Consider the following 17207-nt stretch of genomic DNA (forward strand, 5'->3'; position numbering starts at 1 on the left):
AGCGCAGCAGAGGTGAGTATAGCTCGCAAAGTCCTTATGAATCATCTGGAGACAGTGGACACGAATGAATACCTTCAAGTGGAAACTGCAGATACCAGAGTTAGCAAGCCCCACAAAATATACGAGATAACATTACGTATAGAGGGAGATAAGACTAGGAAAATAAGGGGACTATTTTGGGATAACCTATCCAAGGGCTATGACATCCTTCTAGCTGAAAAAGACTGGCCACCGGAGTTTGTCAGGGAGTGCCCTCATGGCGAAGAAGTAATTATGCCTGCCTTCTCGAATCAAATACCGAATTATAAAAAATACACACTTGCTAGAAAGTGGGCAGTGGCCTTAGCACCTGCTTTATATAAAAATCACGTAGGATGGGATGAGGATTCTCCTCCTCACAAAGTCCAGTTAAAATCACAACCTACTGCACAAAGGCAGTACCCAATTAAGCAAGAAGCTAAAAAACAAGTAAATGAAATACTAGATCAGCTAGAATACCAGGGGGTGATTGAAACTTGCACCTCACAAATGAACAATCCTTTGTTTCCGGTCTCCAAACCAGACAATTCGTACCGTCTAGTTTTGGATTACCGACACCTTAACACATGTTGCAAAACTTTTGCAGTGCAAAACTCACACAGTGCTGCACTAATGAATAACATAGTGCGCAAAAAATACAAAACAACCTTGGACATCTCCAATGGATTCTTTTGTCAAAACATAGCACCAGAGAGCAGATATTTAACTGCATTTTCAGTAAATGGCACTCAAAAACAATTCTGTCGGTTAGCCCAGGGGTACAAGAACAGCCCGGGGGTATTCTCAGCGAGAGTAACAGAATTACTACAACTATATGATGATGAAGCATTATCTTATGTCGATGACATTTACTTAACAGATGATGACTTGGAAACTCACTTGAAAAGAGTGAACACCATAATACTTGGTTTCGCTGCAGAGGGTTACAAATTCAACTTCAAAAAGTCCAGAATTGCCCATCTGACGGTCCTATTCTTAGGATATGAGTTATCAAGTGAAGGCAAAAGCCTGGCAGACAATTTCCTAGAGAAATGTGCCGTAATCCAAGCTCCTAAAACACTAAAAAACCTACAGTCAATTCTAGGCTTCCTAAATTTCGGAAGAACTTACATTGCAAATTACGCAGAAAGGGTCAAACCCCTTTACGATCTAATTAAACCAGACTTTAAAAGATCCAGTTGGACTCAAGCACACACAGAAATTTTGAGATCCTTACAAACAGACATGCTAATTAAAACAAAATTAGAAACCCGTGATAATACACGCAACCTTGTGATCCGAGTCATCCCAGGGAGATGCGGATTCACATACCTAACCTCTAATGAGGGAGATAAGGTACCAATTGCATTCAAATCACATTTGTACACAAAAGCTGAACAGAGATTCAACAACAAAGGAAAAATTGTTCAAGCAGTTCAAACCGCAATAGCTAGAGAAAAAGACATGGCTGACGGTAGACATATCACAGTCAGAACAGCAGAATCAGCCTTTGAGGCATTAACAACACCGTGTAATTTACCAACAACAACATTGGATCCAGAATGGTTACAATGGGTAAATTCAATCACAACGGACAAAGTATATTACTTCTTTGATCCAGAACTAGAAGAATTAAAAAATCTAAAATATGAAAAAACGTATCCTCTGCCAATCGACATTCTGCCTCTACGACATTACGCCTGTGTAATCTATACAGACGGACATGCTCAACCCTCCGTTTGGGGAGAACATGCATACAATCCCACATGTGAGATTACAAAAGAAGTGTGGCACGGAGGTAAACTAAGACCTCTATTAACAAAATCACACTCAGTAGAAACTAATTCAGAACTACAAACTGAAATATTAGCTTTGAAAATGGCGCTAGATAATGCGGATCGCGAATTCCCGACACTTATAGTGTCAGATTCATATTTCTGCGTCAAAGCATATAACAAGGATTTGCAGACCTGGATTCAGAACGATTACAAAGATGACACGGATGCACCAATAAAGCAGAGACTGCTCTGGGAACAGGTAGCTCTTTTGAAAAAAGAACTACCAAAGACTCACGTGACACACTCACTGAGTCACCAGCGTGATGGCGTTCACGTTGTAGGGAATTCATTGGCTGAAACAGCCGCAGCGGCAGCCAGTAAACCGGCTCCCGTAGATCGAAAAAAGCGTACATTAAAATACATTGACGGCGAAACAGTGCTGGCAGTAAAAACGTCATCAAAAGGCGACTGCTCGGCGTTACCGATCAACTATCCACTCAATTACACATACATCATAGATGCAAACTCCATTCCTTTTGCTCGAATCCCTGGAGTGGGGGATAGAGTGATTCCAAACATGGACAGGAGAAACTTGTTAATCGCAGACGCACACATGGGCGAGGGTCTCAGACACCTTAAATTAAAAGATTCTCTGGAAGAATTACAATCACGGTACTGGTGGCCAGGCATGAGCCTGCACTACACCATGTTTGTAAAAAACTGCCCAAACTGCAACAGAGATCGCAGTGGGGAGAGAAGCAGTTTAATACCTCGTCGTATCAAGGCAGATAACATCACCACTAAAAAGAATGGCTTGCGATTAACATATACAGGCTAGTTCCCACTTATAATGTAGATCCACAGCACTCGGCTGACGTCCGGACTGTTATACAAGATTTGCGAGTCTAAATGGCATATACGCTAAGAGCATGCTACGTTCGACCATTTTTTTTCTTTTTCTCAGGCAATCCAGCCTGGGGGGGGGAAAGAATGGCCAAATGAGCACAGCCCAGCGGGAATCTTCTCACTTCCTTCCTGAGGGTATGGGATGGTGTAAAGAAAAAACCAAGACAGAAAGCAATCTATAATAGAAAGGATATTAGGTTCGGGAGCTGGGTGGGTCAAACATCTAATAAGTGTCCAACGTAGTCTAAATAACTTGCCAAGAAATTCTCTGAAGGGATTCAGTCCGTACGAATTATTATTCGGAACTAGGATGTTGATCTCTGACCTTGATAGTCAGACTTCAGTGGTAACAGAAAAAAGCTTTGATGTCAAAGACCGTTTGGCTATTTTGCAGGACTTAAACAAAACAAGAAAAGACCTGAGCAACATACAGTTGAAAGAACAGCCAACGACCACTGAAGAATCACCACCTGTCCCAGCAAGACCTGTCTGGATTCCAAAAGTCGGGGATCTAGTCAGGGAGAAGATCGCGGTAAAGAAGGAATTTGGGCCTTCTTACAGAAAAGCAGTTCCTCTATTGTCTGTCAACGGGACAAGATCAGTTGTACTACCGCCACTTGCTGGAAAAAAGGAGAACCGAGTTGTATCCATCGACCTGGTAAAACCACAACATGTGGCCGATAACCAACAGTAGGCCAAGTGGACTCCCAATAAGTAGCAGAACACCAAGGTTTGCTACCAGTACAGAGGTCCTATCAAAGAGGCTCATCACATTCGAAACGCCTACAGAAGAACAACAAGGACTATGCAACAATGCAATAGAACTTAGACCTCTGAAAACCCAAATAAAGACATTTAGCAGAGACACACCAATCTATACAGAAGTACCAAGTGAAAATGCAAGAAACAAAAATCCTGAACCAATTGGAACAATTGACAGAACTGCATCCGGTTACTTCATCAACTTCGATGATTCCTCTGAAGGCTTCAGCGAACAAAAGACACAGCCATCATCAAAATCCTTTAAAGACAAAGCGAAGGAACTTTTGAAACAACTGAAAGAAACATATCTGGTTTCTCCATGGATTGAATTTTGGGTGGGTTTTGGTGCATTTATCCTCATACTTTGGCTCATCATGGTATTTACCTTGGGACGCTTCATTGAGGGAAAATATGCTAAAATGGACACAGCAAGTCAGAACATCAACTTGGTCCTCAAACCACACACATCTTCACACGTCGAGAAAAGAGAACTTTCTTCAGAACTTTCTTCAGCCAACTTCACAGCAATTCCAATATCTGGTGGGGTAGCCTGGGACAACACTGACTATGAAATTTATGGTCCGGTCGAGATCCTGAAATATCCACACCAAATCAAGATCTCCTTGAGTGACTTTGCAAAACCAAACTCATTTGCTGATGATTGGGACTTTGAAAGTATAAACAATATGATGTCTGACTTAGTAATGTCTGCTAAATTTACAAAACATGATTATTTGCAGGGTTCTACAAATTATGACAGCATGTACTGCTATAACCATTATGGTAACCATTTCTTGCATAAATCTGCACAACCTAGAAATGTTTTAAATTTTAATCAATGGGAACATTGTGCTACACCTCCAAAAGGGAGCTCTAGAACCATGTATGGCAAATATTCATATTTTTCAGGTTTTAACATAACTAATGCTGAAACATTTTATTACAAATTGTCAAACAAGACAGGGATGAAAACCATGATAACCAACACAAAATTGATATATTCAGATTCTTTCTTTGAAAAAATGAATACTTTTGGATTTGATTATTGGGACAAACATGTTGATTTGAAAAGTGTTTGGGGTACAAAAGAATGGCAAGTACAGGGTATAGAAGCTTTGTTTAGAGCCTGCATGATCCCAGAACAAATGATATTTTTAAATGACACCGTTCAACAAACCACCTGTCTTGGCTTAGCCAAAATCAAAGATTTAAATAACCTGTCTATTCCAAAGCCAACAATGTTTAGCAATAACTCTGAAACAGATGAAGAAATAGACATAAACCATATACTTAACCAAAACAGAACACATCCTGATTGGAAACAATGGTTGATCTGGCCCACAGATACAAATAACTGTCAAGATAGATTCCTGAATAAAACACAGGGTTTCAAAATGAACAGGCCAGACCCTAGATATCCCCAAAGACATCACCCAGGGATAATAACAACCTACAGTGTGGGCAAATTATGCCTTCAATGGCTACAAACTTCCACACTGCCTGAAATTAAGCAACACCTAACTTTACTTACTGATGGTGCTGACTTGCGTGATTTCATAATGGGACCACGCAAACAGCGTCAAAAGCGTTTCATAGCAGCCTCTGTATATGCAGCATACAATGAGGCCTGGAAGGTTATTCAAATTGAGACAGCAGAAAGAATACGGGAAATTGACCGTATTAATTTGGAAAAATCACTTTCTGTAGTGGACAATGGGTTAATGACTCTGTCCTCCAGAATTTTTTCATTGGACAGCATTGTGTCTTCAGCAATCGATATATTATCGCAAGACTTACTGTTATTACAACATGGTCAGTCACAATTGCGTTCTATTGTACAGCTTGGCTGGACGTTACAAAATCTGCGTTCAGGCTATGTGCCTTGGCGTTTAATCAACACAACGTCACTATTTCAAATCTTTAACCTTACTGATAGACAAATCGGTATGGCGCAGAAGGGTGCTGATTATACAATCTTGAGCATTGAAAAACTAGAAAGATTACCGTTAACAATGTCAGAACGACCTGTCAGTGAATGGATAATCCACGGAATCATAAATATTCCAATCTCAACCTTCAGGTTTCAATACTGCCAAAAATATATACAGGCTGGCATGTACGAGAAATTGGGAAAGGGGTACCTTAAAACAACATGGAACCTGCCCTATTCACATGCATGTGTCAGTAACAAAGGACAGAAAGTGTTTCTTAGTGGCATCAATTGTGCTATGTCACTAAGCGGCACGCTTCTGTGTAACGGTATTAGTTTGCACGGAGCCTGTGAAGGGAATTCATACAACCTTTCATGTCACCAGCAAGGCGCACCTGCAACTGAAATAGAACCATTCTTTCAAAGACTCTATAATGGGAGTTACATTCTTATTGTAGACCGCAGATGCTGTAGTCTTATGCCCGGGACTCCTTATCTCGTCACTACGACGGCGAAGGTCAAGTGCTGTGGACGTTCTTTGTTCCCCAGCTCCTTTCCAGACAGGGAGGCGAGGGCATGGCCCAGTTTGAAAATTACTTCTATTCGAATAGACACTTTAAGCAGAATGAAAACAGTGCTTCTTCAGACGCCTACAAGGCTCACGTCATCTAAAGAAACGTATGATCTACAAGTCGCAAGGACGACTGCAGAGATACATACATTATTATCAACTAATTCCCCCATACATTTCGCGGAAATCCTGAGCGAAATCTTAAATATTTCTGATACCACAGGGGTCTCAAAGGTATTTAAGACAGTATTTTCGATGGCATTAACACCATTCAAAGCCATACTGGGTATTTTTCCAGACTTCGTCCATTCGATTTTTGGCGGACTTCCCCTGATCCTAGGACTAATTGCGGGAATCCTATTCCTAGTCCTTATTTTTCGTTATGGCAACCCATGTCACAGATCAAACTCTCGCGACAATGGAAGATACGATCCTAGCCATTGGATACCGGGACCGGATATCAAAAATCCTGGGACTATCCCGGCTTAGAGACCTAAACATGACTTGGTTTCTATCATTTCGACCAATGTGGCAAAGGTGTGTTTTACCTGTACTAAGGTGTCTGCTATGCGGAGAAGAATGCGTGTTAGACACCTGTCTGACGCTACAATCGGATGCGCCGGTGGATGCAGATACACTGTTGGTTCCTACCAAGGTTCACGCACTGTGCTGCCCTCAAAGGCTGCCAATTCTGATGACGGCATTCCTGGAATCTTCACCACTGCGATTGAAGAGTAGTGAAGTTCAAGATGAAAGCAGCATCGAACAGGTACGACCTTCTGTCAGCAATGCAAATCAGAATGTCAATGGAGACAATCATGCGCATGAATGCATGGTTACCCCTATTTCCGACTTAGTGGAACTTTCCCATGAAGCTGTTGACAGTTTTTTCGAAAGCCTGAATGATATGATGTTCTCTCCGGAACAGAAATAGAGACTTTTGAGTAAACTCGCACACGGCGTTCCCTGAATTCGGCCTTCAACTTTAAAAATAAAGTCACATGAACAATTACAATCCAGTTCACGGACAGCAACTTTTTTCAGCAAGCCCCTAAAATATTTTTCTATATATTTTTTCCCGGGACACTGATTTTCTGCTTAAAGTAAGAGACTATTCCTAGAGAACTAAGATTTCTATTTTAGATACTTTATAGACTTTATAGACTTTAGCTGCCCGCTGGTATGTTCGCAATAGATTTTATGTGATGAAATGGTTTCGACTTTTTTTCTGTATAGCCATATTAAGAGCCATTTCATGTGTATTTCTCATATACCAACAATCAATAATGCATAACAATGCGTGTTCACTTTTGCATCTAATTCATAGCTTAAGTGCATACAATATATATGACTGCAATTTTTCAGTATATTTGAAAATTTCGAAATGCATTTATGTATTTTGGGGTGGTAAGGTATACACTATACTCTATAGTATGTTGTACTATGTTATACTATGCATAGATTAGTAGATATGACCATAGTTAGCGTGGAGTGGGTGTCGTGTATTTCTATAGGTTCTGATTCGATCCCCCTATTCCTGACCCTATTCTGGTTAAACTTACTAGCTAGTTAACTAACAGTCAGCCCATGAGGCAAGAAATCCCCCATGATGCAGATACCGTTATCTGACGCAGTCACACTACGGCACAGGAACGTGTTATCTGATTAGGTCATAACGCTTGAGATCTAATTAGACAAGCGATATTCCTCCAGCCCCTGATAAGGCATACGACGTTCTCATAACAAATCAAACCTATGACAACCTGGATAATCCGTGCGGCCATTGTTTTGATTTCACAGAGAACTTTAGTAAAGAATGTGCTAACGAGCAAGTCGTATGACATCTTTATTGACGTACCTATGTCCATCCTTACGTCAATCTCGGCACCTTTAAGGTATAAATATTGCCGACCTTGCCCTATGCAAACACACGCGTGGTGACAAGACGGAGCAGCCATACTTGCCGAAGCCGAGAGCAGAAGCAGACCCCGCAGGCAGCAGCCCCGCCTTCCTGACGCGCTGAGAGACGCGCTGCTATCTCAAGCCGAGAGACCCAGCACCGGCGCTTCTGGGCAGCCCTCGCAGGCAGCCTGGAATATCGAGAGCAGAGAAAGAGATACCATTCCTCATTCATCCTAAATTCCAGGTACAGAACTGAATAACCCCTCCTAGAGAATTCTTTAGTTATTCACTTGGCAAAAACAAACTTAAACTAAACTGTAACTTTCTATTCCCGCCCACGCATTAGACTTAGGTCAGGTACACGGGGTAGGCGTATTTAGAAACACCAGTTGAGTACGTTTAGTCAAATGTATATGTGTATGTAAATATATTTTAATCATTTTAAACATCATATGGCTCAGAAACCATATCAATGTTTTAATATTTTATACTATTGCTTCTAATGTATGCACTTTACTTAACTATAAGTATTGCAATAATATCGATCCATTTCTCTTGTACGAGAAAAGAGACTGATCAATAAATAACATCTTTTATTGAACACGCCCGTCTCTTCCTTTTCTCTACATTCTGATGAGACTAAGAATGCACGTACTGACTGAGTAAAATAATTGCCTTGTGCTCACACGACTCTCGAGATTGACTCTTGATTAGGGGAGAGCAAAGTTGTCATGTTCTATGGTTGTCAGAAACTAAATCCCTTCTTGTCTAATCAGGGGAGTTCATCCTTCCTTGAACATTCGAGAAAGTTTCTAGCGAACTCTGAGCTTAGCTGGCAAACCCAAAAATTAAGTCTAGTTTCGACAGTAGTAGACCTAGTTAACGTCTGGCCTAGGCCTTTACTGCTGTAGGTACTATTCCAATGCGCAGAGCCTATTGGGAAAATAGGAGCTACACTACAATCATAGTTAAGGTAGCTCTGAAAAGAGCTTTTGGGTTCTGTGTAAGTTCTAGGTACTTATAAGTAGGTACCAATACATAGTCTTAAATTCAGGATCAAAATTCTGTTCCCCTCATCTGAGAAGTGAACTCCATCTCCTCTGTAGATATCTTGCATGTAGTAACGCAAGTTATTGTTGTAGATGGAGCCCATTCCATGGTCTCTCATGTAAGCTGAAACAGACTTATTTACATGCTTCCTCGATTTCTCAATTTGTGGACAAAATTGGTTGGACCACCTCCATTTCTGTCTTTGGCATATATTTGAATATACCAAGGCAGTTTGAGGAAAAAGTGCCATCAATTGCTCAAAGGTGTCCTTTAAAAACATTTCCAGACATACCCCAGTCAAAGTGCCAAGTCATTTCCTCCACAGTGCACAATTAACAGGTCAGGGTTTGGCAAATGCAAAAAGGTTTTCACCAATGGTATCAATTGGTGACATCTTAATCCTCTGTGGCCAATCCAGTTGATTTCCACATTTTGTAAATTGAGGTTGTGTAAATTTCTGTTATCAGCATACCTTTGAGCCCAGTGGATGTAACTATGTCCAACAATCCAGACAGAAAACATGGTGAGAGGAGGTTCTGCTGCAGTCAGATGAAGTGTGGGAATGAAATGGCAGTTGAAACAGTAGGAGTTTGTAATGAAAAAAACTGTGGAGTTTCAGTGCTAATGATTCAGTAGCAGTGATTGGTGGATTTTGATTGCTGAAAACTGAAAGTTAGGGTGCATGGATGAGTTCTTTGAAAGATGTAATTTGAGTGGTCAAGAAAAAATCATTTTATGAAAGATTGCACTGGATATGCAGGTGTACTGAGAGTTCAGAGTTCAATTGAAACATTGGTGTGTGAACTTGTAAACATGAGAGGTCTTTCAGGAGGTGGTTGCTATGGAAAAAAGGCAGAAAGGGCAGAGGGGGGAAGGGTGTTGATTTGAAAAAAGTGAGGGAAGAGTTTTGATTGGGTGACATGAGAGATATGTGTGATGAATTACAGTTTTTCTGTGCCTTTGTTGGTTGCAGCCTCTGGAGTGCATACCCTTTGCTCTGCTAAAGAAAAATTGGTGTGTGTCTGAGAATGTTTTGAAACTCAAAAAGTATTTGCTTAGGTGAGAAAAGATTCATTTAATTTAGATAGAGAATAGTATGCTTTAGGGAGAAAATTATGAAGAAAGTTGTGTATTTAAAATGTTGCTTTGTGTCAAGTGTTTTACAAATAGATTTTGTTTCTTTGAGTTTCATAGCCATGTTAAAAGTGACGCAAAAGTGGTGCAAGGGCCTTAAAAAAACGCTTTGATGTGTGTTAGGCATTTTAAGTCACTTCCCCATGAATCTGGGTGAATAATTTGCTTACTTAACCCCTTCGACGCTCATGACGAGCCCAGCTCGTCATGGCGTTTCCATTGATTTCAATGGAAATTACATTGAAGAGCTGCTACAAGCTTAGCATCCAAGTGGTTAATGTGTTTAAAAACGTTTCTTGAAGTCAATTAGGTTTCTTGATATGTGCTGCTAGAGTTTCATAGCCAGCATGGGGCATATTTAGAAGGACTTTGAGCCACTTTCACGTTATTTTCCCCATGTTAAAGGTGACACTAAAGTGATGAAAGGGCCTTGAAAATACACTCTCATGTTTGAGCCATTTTCATGTTATTTTCCCTATGTTAAAAGTGACGCAAAAGTGGTGCAAGGGCCTTGTAAAATATGCCCTCATGTGTGTTAGGGCATTTTAAGTCACTTCACCATGAATCTGGGTGAATAATTTGCTTACTTGATGTGTTTAAGAACGTTTCTTGAAATCATTTAGGTTTCTTGATATGTACTGCTAGAGTTTCATAGCCTACTTGGGGCATATTTACAAGGCCTTTGAGTCACTTTCACGTCATTTTCCCCATGTTAATAGTGACGCAAAAGTGGTGCAAGGGCCTAGTAAATACGCCCCATGTCTGTTAGGGCATTTTAAGTCACTTCACCATGAATCTGGGTGAATAATTTGGTTACTTGATGTGTTTAAGAACGTTTCTTGAAATCATTTAGGTTACTTGATATGTACTGATAGAGTTTCATAGTCAGCATGAGCCATATTTACAAGGCCTTTGAGCCACGTTCACGTTATTTTCCCCATGTTAAAAGTGACTTTAAAGGTGGTGCAAGGTCCTTGTAAATACGCCCTCATGAGTGCTTTGCAAATTTAAGTCATTTCCCCGTGGTGCAAGGTCCTTGTAAATATGCCCCCATGTGTGCTTGGCAAATTTAAGTACTGACAGGGTGTGCTTGTACATAGGAGCTGTGTTGTGTTTTCAAATTATGACCAGAAAATCGATTTAAAAAAAAAAAAAGCTTTTTACATTTATGAGAAGGTCAAAATGGTGTCTGCTTCTTTAAATAAATATTTCACTTTCCACCATGAATATGGGAGAATAATTTGCTTGTTTGCCGGTTTCAAAACACGTTTCTTGAAGTCATTAAGGTTTCACAATATGTTCTGCAAGAGTTTCATAGTCAACATGGGGGCAAATTCACAAAGCTTATGAGCCACATTCACGTCATTATCCCCACGTTAAAAGTGACTTTAAAGGTGGTGCAAGGTCCTTGTAAATACGCCCTCATGAGTGCTTTGCAAATTTAAGTCATTTCCCCGTGGTGCAAGGTCCTTGTAAATACGCCCCCATGTGTGCTTGGCAAATTTAAGTACTGCCAGGGTGTGCTTGTACATAAGAGCTGTGTTGTGTTTTCAAATTATGATCAGAAAATCGTTTTTTAAAAAAAAGAAATCCTTTTTACATTTATGAGAAGGACAAAAAGGTGTCTGCTTCTTTAAATGAATATTTCACTTCCCACCATTAATATGGGAAAATAATTTGCTTGTTTGCCGGTTTAAAAACTCGCTTCTTGAAGTCATTTAGGTTTCACAATATGTTCTGCAAGAGTTTCATAGTCAACATGGGGTCAAATTTACAAAGCTTATGAGCTGCATTCACGTCATTTTCCCCATGTTAAAAGTGACTTTAAAGGTGGTGCAAGGTCCTTGTAAATAAGCCCTCATGAGTGCTTGGTAAATTTAAGTCATTTCTCCGTGGTGCAAGGCTCTTGTAAATACGCCCGCATGTGTGCTTGGCAAATTTAAGTACTGACAGGGTGTACTTGTGCAAAGGAGTTGTGCTGTGTTTTCAAACTATGACATGAAACTGGTTCATAAAGAAAAGGAATGCTTTTTATATTTATGACAATGACAAAAAGGTGTCTGCTTCTTTAAATAAATATATCACTTCTCACCATCAATCTGGGAGAATAATTTGCTTGTTTGTCGGTTAAAAAATCGTTACTTTAAGACATTTAGGTTTCACAATATGTAATGCTAGAGTTTCGTAGTCACTATGATGATAATGATATACATTTAGAACTGTGTAGGAGCCATGGAGAAACTGAGGCTTCTGTAAGTGTCAAGGGAGGTGAGTAATATACATTGCTCTGTTGCATACAGTCCTCATCTTCTGCGTACTCTTGGATATGCTAGACTACATCTGTACAATGAGATACCTAAGCTGAGGAAATACAGGTGATGTGATTGTGAAATGAGCAAAAATATTTGCACGTTTTTCAATTATATCACCTGTGTTTCCTAACATTACGAATCACATTGTGCAGATGAGGTTTAGGCCTGTCCAGGGAGACAGAGGAGGTCTGGCCTTTGTTCAAGAGTGCAGTGGACATGACTCACTTCGTTGGTAGGCCTGCACATGTATTATCTCCTCTGTACTCTTCAACAAGCCTAAATTTCATCTGCAACCCTGAGTAGGCCTCACCTCAAACAAACCTCTGGATAGGCCACACCTTATCGGCATCCTGAATCAATCATATAAAATGTTAGGGGCAGATTTATGATGGCCGTTCGCCTCTTTTGCGCCGCCGTTGCGTCACTTTTGTGACGCAGCAGCGGTGCAAAAGATGCACCATGTTACAAGATAGGCCTCACTTCATCTGCAACAAGATACCGTCAGTTTAAAATGTATACATTTAGGACTGTGTAGGGGGCATGGAGAAGCTGAGGCTTCTGTAAGTGTCAAAGTTGTTGCATACAGTGCTCACCTTCTGCGTACTCTTTGATATGCTAGACTACATCTGCACAATGAGATACCTAAGCAAAGGAAACACAGGTGATGTAATTGTGAAATGAGCAAAAAAATTTGCACGTTTTTCAATTACATCACCTGTGTCTCCTAACATTACGAATCACATTGTGCAGATGAGGTTTAGGCCTGTCCAGGGAGACAGAGGAGGTCTGGCCTTTGTTCAAGAGTGCAGTGGACATGACTCACTTCATTGGTAGGCCTGCACATGTATTATCTCCTCTGTACTCTTCAACAAGCCTAGATTTCATCTGCAACCCTGAGTAGGCCTCACCTCAAACAAACCTCTGGATAGGCCACACCTTATCGGCATCCTGATCCAATCATTTAAAATGTTAGGGGCAGATTTATGATGGCCGTGCGCCTCTTTTGCGCCGCCGTTGCGTCACTTTTGTGACGCAGCAGCGGCGCAAAAGATGCGCTATGTTGCGACATATTTACAACTTGATGCATCTAGGCAGATGTGTCACGCTGTAAAGTCCTGCGCCACATGAAACCTGCGTCAGGTTTCATGTGGGCGTTTTGTTGCAGGGTGGGCGTTCACTTGCATGAAAGCCCTGTAAAACTAACACAGTGAAATTTACAAGATTTCACTGAGTCAGCTTTATGGCATTGCTGAATTAAATCTTTATGCCTGTTTGAAACAGGCATAAGGAGTGATGCACCATGCAATGTGTGGCTTGCCCCTGTGCATTGCATTAGTCATGTCGCGCTTGCGACGTGATTCCTGCAATGCGCCGCTTTTGCAGCACAGATGCGTGACGCATCTGTGCTCTTTTTGCCCCATGGTGCTCCGCATTGTAAATGCGGCACACCATGGGTGGCAGAGCAGCGGCGCACGTTAACTGGTGCATCCCTGGGGATGCGCCAGTTAACATAAATCTGCCCCTTTACATTTAAGTATGAGCAGAGGACACAGAGTCGGTGAGGCTTATCCAAGGTTAAGAAGAGATGAGTCCTGTTCACTGAAAACTTGGACATAGGCCTCACCTCCTCAGCATCGCTGGACATGGCTAAATACTATCTGCAAAATGTTACTCTTGTTAAACAATTTTACTATTATAGTCTCTGAGATTTGTCTCTTACTCTGCAACATCTCATTGTTGTTCTCTTTCTTTAAAGATAACGACAACATCAACCATGACTGATAATGGGCAATCTGTTGATCTTGATTTTATCATTGAACTTGTCATTGAAACGTCAGTGGAAGTAGATCCCTTGGATGATTTATATCCTGTGGATGATGAAGAATATGATGAGGATGCTGATTTGTCAGATTTGTATGACATAGGGTGGGCAGCTGTCCTGCTCGAGCCTATTGAACTGTAAAGACTTTTAAAAATAAAATGAAGTTACTGGAAATAAAAAGTAACCATGTTAACCGTTTTATTTAACATTAAATACAACTTCAAAAACAGCTTGTGTGAAGTGTCTTTAATAAAATAGTGAAATATGCTAATAAAATTAGTTCAGATTCACATATAAAAGAGCACAGGTCAAATGTAGAAGCATTCCATTTCTTTGCTACTATTTCTGAGTTTTAAATTTGTCAATGCACTAAAAATTATTGTATGTAGAATTGACAACTAGTGTGTTAATTTTTTGACGACTGTTATTGATTTACTGTTTGGTAATAGTGGTTAATAACATTTTTTATTATATTTTACCACAGATTCAACTGCAGATCATTTCAAAATTAAAACATGCCTTCGAGGCAAAGGAGGAGAAAGGCTACAAAACGTCAAACACAGCAGCTTACTACATGCTTGCAGCAGTCCTCTACAATAAAAACTCGTCAAGTCACCAAAAAAGCTCCGGGTAAGACAACGAAATCTTTCCTAAGAAACATTTCCAGAAAAAAAAGTATCACTACAGAACATGTTTTAGTCCAGAAGAAGAGAGTCAATTTAATCAGGAAGGAAAGGCCCCTTAATAAAGTTAGTGGTAGAGCAGGAGAAAACTCTGTGAGTGCCGGTAGAAGGCACAATCAATTTAGGGACATTCGTACACGAATGTTCCGCAACAGGATAATTGTAAATTTGATGAAAAATTTCAAGAAAGGTCAACAGAAACTGGCTTTTTATAAGAAAAAAAAAATGTTGAGAAAATTATTGATCAGGCTTTGGAAATGAAACGAAAGTTATTTATTTTGGTAATCAATAGAATTAGGAAACTAAACAAGGCAATTTATGAATTCAAAACAAATAGTAGATGGAAGAGAATAGTTAATCGTACACATTTTTGTGAAGCATTTTCAGGAGAATGGATGCATAGTTCAAGTTGTGAGGCATTTTTCAATGAGGAGAGTTACTTCCAGGACAATGATTTGGTGCATGCAGTTGACACCAGTGGTCGAGCATATGAGGTGAAAGACGGTTGTCCAATTGAAAAAGAAAAACTTGTGTCAACAGAGGCAGAAGAGGTGTTAGGTGATGAAGTTTTAGGGAGACGTCCTAAGGGTCCAGTGTACACCTGGAAGTGTAGTAGTATTTGCAGTGTGCAACAGAATTCCATCAATTTGCTTTGTGATTTTCTACGGACATTTAATAAGAAAAGTTTAAAACAGAAAATGAAGTTGTTGCAGGAATTAGATCCATGCAGAGTGAGAGAAGTGACAGGTTTACATGGTCATTCACTGGCTTGTCTTTCCAGGAGAGTATGCCAGAGTGTTTTTCATCATTTCAGGATGCTAAAAGTCCATCATAATAAAGTGAGGAAATTAGTGAGAATGTTGTATTTTGCTAAGAGTCCAGCAATTAAGCTTAAACAATTAAGCAGTGCTCTTTTGCATGGTTCTGAAGTAGATGTGAAGAATATTTGTGAAGAAATTGAGTTTTGTTACTTTGCAAGTAAAAAGGAGAATGTTGAAATTGACCCAGAAGAAGAAGGTAATGTGGAAGAGAGTGTACAGATTTCCAGTACAGATAATTCTCAGAAGGAAATTGCCACGTTTCAGGTAAAATCAAGTGAGAGGCCTAATTTCACTTGTGTGTGTTGTCAACGCACTTATTATAAGAATCAGACTAAGTTTGTGGATTTATATGCAAAAAGTGAAAGGGAAAATAATAGTGAATGGAAGGATTTCGCAACATACTTAATGGTAGAAAATTGTTTTGATTTGGGATCGGATCAACGTGTGTGTACTTATTGTTGTAACAAATTAAATGAAAACCGGATGCCTGCTAGAGCGGTTCATAATAATCTGGAATTGGTTGACATTCCTTCTGAATTGAAGGATTTAAATACTTATGAATCTATTTTGATTCCAAGTGTCCATCCCTTTCAGGCTATTGTACGAATGGAGCCAAAGACAGGGAAATTGCCTCCATCAGATTTACAGAGAGGATTAAAGGGAAGAGTTGTTTATTTGCCTCTAGATATGAAGAAAAACATTAATACAATTGGAGTAGAGAAAGTGGAAGAGGAACCTCTGGTTATCTTAGTTAATGGGGTTCCGAGAAAGAGTAAGAAAATCTGGCAAGATTTAGTGGATGTTAGCAAAGTCAAAAAGGCAACATTGTATTTGATGAAAAACAATGAGTACTACAAGAATGTATGTGTTGCAGAAGAGGAAGTAAGTGAAGAAGAGGACAGCGATTTGTGTGCTGGACAAATTGAGAAAGTAGAAGCCTCTAAAAATGAAGAAATATATGAACATTATAGTGTTCATCCTTTGCATTCCAAGGAAGTCATGGGGAATGCTTTTGAGTTGTTTCAAATGAAACAAGCCAAAGGGAGTCCCATTAGTGTTTGGGAGGAAAGTTTAGAAGCTCGGTGTTTCCCACAGCTATTTCCAACAGGTCAAGGAGGAAGATATGATGAGCGACCTGATCAAATTCCTGCTTCTGAATACCCGACTTTACGATTGTATGCAGAAGATCCTAGGTTTCGTCAATGCATTCCCTATTTGTTTCATCTACTGTTTGAAAGTGATCTGTCTGGACTGTCATATGCAGTGAACCACATCTTGAAAAGTGGTGTACAGATGCAAAATATCTCGGCAAGGGACTTTATGGATAAAGTCAATGTGCAAGACAGTATTTTGGATTCTCACCTGATTAATCTCATGGCATGTCAGCGTGGTACTAATGAGTACTGGTACCGTCGTCATGGTGATTTAAAATGTATGCTGAGGAACTTAGGAACTCCCACATGGTTCCTCACTCTCAGCTGTGCCGAGTATGGCTGGGAAGACTTACTTGAATTTCTA

This window comes from Lissotriton helveticus, chromosome 3_2 (assembly GCF_964261635.1).
Source record: "Lissotriton helveticus chromosome 3_2, aLisHel1.1, whole genome shotgun sequence".
In the NCBI taxonomy this organism is placed as follows: Eukaryota; Metazoa; Chordata; class Amphibia; order Caudata; family Salamandridae; genus Lissotriton; species Lissotriton helveticus.